Source organism: Jaculus jaculus, unplaced genomic scaffold, assembly GCF_020740685.1.
Source record: "Jaculus jaculus isolate mJacJac1 unplaced genomic scaffold, mJacJac1.mat.Y.cur mat_scaffold_50_1_766167_arrow_ctg1, whole genome shotgun sequence".
NCBI classification, from domain to species: Eukaryota; Metazoa; Chordata; class Mammalia; order Rodentia; family Dipodidae; genus Jaculus; species Jaculus jaculus.
The window spans coordinates 628565-635695 of NW_025423502.1; positions in this window are offsets into that span (position 1 = coordinate 628565).

Genomic DNA, 7131 nt, shown 5'->3' on the forward strand with positions numbered 1-7131 from the left:
CTACAGTTTGCCTTTTCTCTTCTCATTTCCCCTGTTTTCTCAGCCCCTGCCACACTCATCCACTCAGAGTCACTTCCTATGGACCCTCAAGCTACCTCTCCTGAACCCCAATTTGCTTTCCTTTTATGAGCCACTCTCAGCTCCAACTGAGAAGGAAGCAATCTCAATGAATAGGGAGGGGAGGCACATGATGGTGGGGGATTTGCAAGTCTAAAGGGAATTTCTGAACACAGTCTGACAATGTTGCCTTGGAAATGTACTCACTCTCCCCCTTTCCTCCCTTGGGCTCTGTTCAAAGGAGGAAGAGAGATTTTTTTTCTTTTTCTTTTGCATTATTATTATATGATCCAGAGGTTTTGCAAGCATAAATATAAATAGATACCTCTTTTTAGGAGTGTGGTCCAAAGAGCTGCAGAGAGCAGCCATTTAAGAGTCTTTCAGGTGACCTTAGGTGTGAGATGGGATGGATGGAAAATAAAGAAAGCTATTGTAGATAGTAATTTTTTCCCCTCCACATTTAAATTATATCCACTCAGGAGTCTCTCAGCCTTCCTTTCCATAGTCTATAAGAATACTTTCTTGAAAGAGAAATTCAAATGCTGTCTATTTCTGATGGGTTCTTAACAGAATACTTAAGGCAACTTAACAAGGCCCGTTTCTTGAAAAACAATGTATGTATGTATGTATGTATGTATGTATGTATGTATGTATATATGTGTGTGTGTGTGTGTGTACACACACACACACACACACACACACACACACACACACACACATATGTGGCTGGAGAGATGGCTTAGCAGTTAATGCACTTGCCTACAAGGCCAAAGGACCCAGATTCAACTCCCTAGGACCCAAGTAAGCCAGGTGCACAAGATGACACATGTGTCTGGAGTTCATTTACAGTGGCTGAAAGTCCTGCCATACCCAATCTCTCTCCCTCTCTCAAGGAAATAAATAAAAATAAAAATAAATATTTACCTATCCTCTTTGAGGGAGAAAGAGAGAAGGAACGGGAGGGAGGTAGAGAATGGGCACATCAGGGTCTCTAGCTACTACTCTGGTTTATGTGGGTACTGGGGAATTGAACCTAGGTCCTAAGGCTTTTCAGGCCAATGCCTTAACCAGTAAGCCATCTGTCCTGCCCTACAAGGCCCTATTCTAACTAGAGTTTCAATGTTCCACCTGCCCTGTAAGCTTTATTTGATGTGCTCACGTATTTTCAAGTTCAAAGAAAAATTATTTTGGCTTAGCTAGGATGTGGTTTGCACATACCTGTAATCCCAGCCTTTAGGAGACAAAGGCAGAAGGATTTTGAGCTCCAAGTCAGCCTTGGATATATAGTAAGACCAGGCCTATTTAGAAAAAAAAATGTCTGGAGAGATGGCTCAGTGGTTAAGATGCTTGCCAGCAACGCCTAATGACAGGGTTTGGTTCCCCAGTTCCCATGAAAAGCCAGATGCACAAAGTGGGGATGAATCTAGAATTGCACCAGCTGGAGGCCCTAATGTGCTCATTCTCATTCCCATATCTTCTCTCTCTCCCTCTCTCCCTCCCTTTCCCTCTCCTCCCTTTCTCCCCCCCCCCCAAATATTGGGAGATAATGGGGCAAAGTGTTGACATGTTATGACAAAATGCCCAGCAAAATCACAGCTGCTGTGGATCAGGTGGGAAGGTAACCCTGCGATTGTTTTGCAGGCACTGGTGGGTTAGGAAGGAGAGAGGGATGGGGGAGAAGGTGGAAAAGGTAACCCCCCAGGTTATTCTGCAGAAGGGGAAATTGAGGCACGGGTGGATTGGGAGGGAAGGAGGGAGGGATGTAGGGGAGATGTGGCGTAGGTTGGCCAGGAGGTTGTTATGCAGACGGAGAAACTGAGGCACGGGTGGGATAGGAGGGAGTGGTGGAGGTGCATAGGGGGCAGGTCACCCTGCAAATTGTTTTGCAGACAGGGAAACTGAGGCACGGGAGGGTTGGGAGGGGGAAGAAGGGCACAGCCCAGGGCTGGGGTGGTCAGTGCCCATGGGCCAAGTCGCCGCAAAGGGACTGCGAGCCCACGTGCCCTTTCCCACCGCAAGTGGGTGCGCAGGGCCGAGGCTGCCACACGCACCGTCAGTCAGCATGGACGTGGGATGGCAGGTGCCGGTCGCCGCCCGGATTCTGGGCGGAGGGTCCTAGTTGTCAGACCCCTCCCCCGAGACAGATTTCGCTGGAAGCTGCTCACCCAGAAGTACCCCGTCCACGTCTAAGAAGAGGTGGGTGACGGGCCGAGGACTGGGGGCTGGTGCTGGAACCTCCACAGCGAGGAAGGGGCGGTTGGGGGCGCGTAAGAGCTGGGCGCACCTCCCTGTTCTCCTGAGCCGGCCTGCGCACGCGCGAGGACCTTCCCTGCCTCCGTGTCCGCGCGTTGTACACGGCGTCGTGGCGCTCTTGGGCTGCATTGCGCATGCGTTCCTGCAGCAGGCGCGTTCCACCGCGTTCACCACCCGCGGTGCTCCTCCAGCCCCGCATCAGAGCCATAGACACAACCGGGCCAGGAGCAGCTCTGCGCAGGTGCCCAGCAAGGGCGAGCTGATGCGCACCTCTTGTTCCTTTCTGGCTATGTCCCAGAATCACTGCACTATTTTTTCCCCCACGCTTAGAAACAAGCTGGTCTGCTTAGCCAGGGTCCTTCCGTGTGCGAACATGTATTCTGGAGAACAGATGCAGGTCTTAAATTGGAAAAAGGAAGGCGCTTGCCTGTCCAGCTTAACGACCTGGGTTCATTCCCTAAGACCCACGTAAAGCTAGCTGCTCGGTGGTGTCTGGAGTTGGGTTGCAGTGGCTGGAGGCCCTGGCACACCCTGCATTCTCATTTTCTCTCTCTGCTTTTTCTTTCTTAAATATACATATTTTTAAAGACGGGGAAGGGTGTGTTGGTGCACACCTTTAATCCCAGAACATTGGAGGTAGTGGTAGGAGGATCACCATGAGTTCAAGGCCAGCCAGGCTGAGGCTAGATAGTGGATTCCAGGTCAGCCTGGACTAGAGTGAGGATCTACCTTGAATAACAAAACAAATAAAATAAAATAAAATAAAAATAGGGGGGACGGGGTCCGGGAAGGATTGGAGAGATGGCTCAGGGATTAAGGCGCTTCCCCCTGAAGCCTTCCCCAGGACCCACGTGAAGTTAGATGCACAGGGTGGCATGTGTGTCTGGAGTTGTGTGCAGTAGCTGAAGGCCCCTGCAGGCCCATTCATTCATTCATTCTACCCCCCTCTTTTTTTCTTAAATAAATAGATGTTTTTAAAGAACCAAGGGACTGATAAGTTGGGAGTGCATATAGACGTGGAGCTGCTCAGACTGGAGGCATTGGGTTGTAGGAGGTGGGTCAGGAGGTTCCTTGGTGGCTTCTTCCAAACTATAAGTTCCACTCATGGGGCCCTGGGTTGGTTTCCCTTTTTACGTTTGGTTCACCTATCCCCATTCTTTCCTGCACGACTGGACCAGAGCACACTCAGCAGGGCATTGCTGCACCTGCTCCCAGAGCATTCCTGGCAGTGAGCATTAACCCAAACTCAAGCTCTAGCAGGATTCTGATAGGAAATATATCCAACAAGGATGCTTAAATAATGGCAATTAAAAGAAATGCCCTGTTATTTCTGCTTCCTAGTCCATATTCTAGGAATGCGACCTTAGAAGGTGTCCCAGCTCTTCCCCTCACCCATCGTCAGAAATTTTTTTTTTTGCTCCCATGTCTGTTTACATTCCATATACACATGGAGAAAATAAGAATGGAATCGGCCACAAAATGAAAATTCCTGACTTTTTAAAACACGAAAGTGTATTTGTGGTCAAAGGGCATCCATCCTCAGGGGGGAAATCAGTTTAAGTTCGAAAGCGTTCAATGCAGTTTATAGTTTCAGGGGGTAGAGTCCATCATGGTGGGGAGAGGCAGTCAGGAGAAAACAGCTGGTGCCACATCATTACATTGGCAGGGAGGAAGTAGAAAAAAATATCATCAGTGCCTGTGTTCAGTTGTTTTCTCCTTTTTATACAGTATAGGTCATGCCTGCGCATGGGATGTGACACATATATATTTCTTTAATTAAAATATTTCATTTATTTGTTTGAGAGAGGGAGAGAGAAGGGGAGAGAAAGAGGCAGGTTGAGAGAGAAAGAATGGGTGCACCAGGACCACCAGCCACTGCAAACAAACTCCAGACACATGCACCACCCTGTGCATCTTGCTTATGTGGCTACTGGGGAACTGAACTTGGGTCCTTGGGGTTTGCAAACAAGAACAAAGCCATCTCTTAGACCCTGGGCTATGTATGTTGAAGATGGGTCTTCCCACCTCAATGACCCTCATCTATTTAATCCTTAACAGGTGACTCTAGGTCTTGTCAAGTTGACAATCAATATAAACCACCACTTCAATGCACTTTTGCTTTCTATGGTTTTCAGCTGGCACTCTGCTTATCAGAATACAGCCACACTGTAAGTCAAAGATCATATGATAACTTGGAAGTGGGGGGGGGGGCGGGGAGAAGGCCACTGTGCTTCTGCTAGCTAAGTGCAGTCTAGAGGACCTGCATCCAGGAAGTGGGTGTGTGCTTATTGATGAGCTGTCAGCACAAAGGGTCCCTAGAATAGCAACTACAGACCACAGGACCTGTCCATGAATACAGAATGCCAGGCCTCCCAGACGTGTTCACTCATGTATACCTTCCACCCAGGTCCCCAGGTGGCTCACAGTATTTGACTCCTGTGGAGATATGCCAACCAGCTTCTTTGTGGTGCTGAGGGGGAAGGGGTACATAAGGATCTGAACTTAAAATAATTTTAGGTCTGCTGAGATGGCTCAGCGGATAAGACACTTGCCTGCAAAGCCAAACAGCCAGGCTTCAAACCTCTACTACCCACTCAAAGCCAGATGCACACTGGTGTGTGTGTCTATAGTTTGTTTGCAGTGGCTGGAGTCCCTGACATAGCCATTCCCCCTCCCTCCCTCTCTCTCTCTGATTGCAAATAAATAAATAAATATACTAAAAATAATAATAACATTTTCAATGTAAAGAAATAGCAAATAGAATATAAGTAGATAAAGTGCTCACCAGGCAAAAATGAGTACTTGAGTTCAAGTTATCCCACATAAGGTTAGATGCTATACTCTAAGCATCATCCCCAGGAAGCACAGGGGCCAGATAGCCTGCTAAATAACTGCAAACAGAAACCCTGCATTGAGGTGATGTTGAGGACTGAAACCCAAGGTTGTCCTCTGACCTCCACAGACAAACCATGGCAATGTGAGCCTGCATTTACACACACACACACACACACACACACACACACACACACACAATGCTTTGATTGGACTAGAATTTTTTTGTTTTATTTAGTTTTGTTTTGAGGTAGTGTCTATGCCAGACTGGCTATGTAATCTCAGGCTGGCCTTGATGACACACTGAGCCTCCTCCCTCTGAAACCCAAGTTCTGGGATTAAAGGTGTTTGCCACCATGCCCAGCTGCACTAGCATGTTTTAAATCTGTTTTATTATTGGGTTTCCATGGTGGGCAGTATTGTGACCTTAGATCTGGTTACCTTTCCTGGTAACTTTGTTGGGGGAGAGCAGAGGAAATATCATTGTCTTCAAACATTTTGTTTAATATTATGAATCATGACATGTTATCATCATCATAATCTTTATTATTATTATTAATTTGTTTGTTTTCTAGCAGTTCTAGGGGTTGCAGCCAGAGTCTTCTGCTGACATCCACCCTGATAGCCTGTTACTATTGATGATCAGTAAGACACATTTTGAGGGCTGGAGATTCAGCCCAATGGTAAAGCGCCTGCCTCACATGTGAAAGGCCTTTGGTATGAGCCCCAGAACACATACACACAAGCACACACACACACACATTCACAGAGTATATGATATAATTAGGGCTGGAGAGATGGCTTAGCAGTTAAGAACCAGGCTTGATTCACCGGTACCCACATAAGCCAGATGCACAAGGTGGTGCATGTATCTAGAGTTTGTTTACAGTGGCTGGGGCCCCTGACATGCCTATTCTCTCTCCTGTTCCTCATCTCTTATAATTATACATATACATATACATATACATATACATATACATATATATATGCTATTATATTTATATTAAATATTAAAGTATCTTATTATATATAATATCCACTATAAATTAATCTATATGTATAAATAGTAATATCTTATATATACATTACTGTATATAGAAATCTCCATGTTACTACATAAGCAGATACACGGTGTCCTAAAACAACACTTGTTGGGCCCTGAAAAACCCAGATGTGAGGCCTAGTGGAACTTCCTGAGCCTAGCTAAAGTTTTGCGACCTGTCTCTGGTCAGCTAGGACTCAGCAAGACACCTAATGACTTCTGGCCTGCTAATTCTGCATGGCAGTTGTAATTACCATTTCAATAGTTAAAGTTTACTATTGGCCCTTACCTCGGCCCCCATCCTAAAATCCCCACCTTCATCCCCAACATGATATAGGCAACTGCTCAGAGTAATAAAGCGAGTTGTTTCTGCAAGTTCCTGCATTGAAAAGACTCCCGACTCAGTGTGGTTTTTCTCCGGTGGCCAGGAGAGGTTTCTGAGTCGTCCGACGTTCATCATCCCCTCAACCCCTAGGGAGGAACCATTAGGTCTGGTTCTCCCCTCGGCACTACCTGACCGGGAAGGAGCCCAGCAAATGCTTATGGAAGGAAGATAAACACATCAGGTGCAGGCTTAAACCTAACCATTCTTTACATTCCCCTCTCCACTATCTTCCTAGCATGCTCCAAGACTGAAGATGACTGGAAATCTAAAAAAGGGGGCTTGAGATCTGACCTGTCCATAGTGGTGATAGTCAACATTGCATTGTTTTAGGGGACAGAGGCTTCCCAAATTCCTTCCTCCCTTCCTTCCTACCTCCTTCCCTCCCTATCTTCCTTTCTTCATTCCTTTATCTGTTGGGCCTAAAGAAGCCCAGATGCAAGGCCCAGTGGAACTTCCTGAGCCTAGCTAGAATTTGGCGACCTGTCTTTGGCATATGACTTCTGCATAGGAGTGACTCAGCAAGGCCTGACCTAAAACTGCCTCCACACAGCTACTACTAATG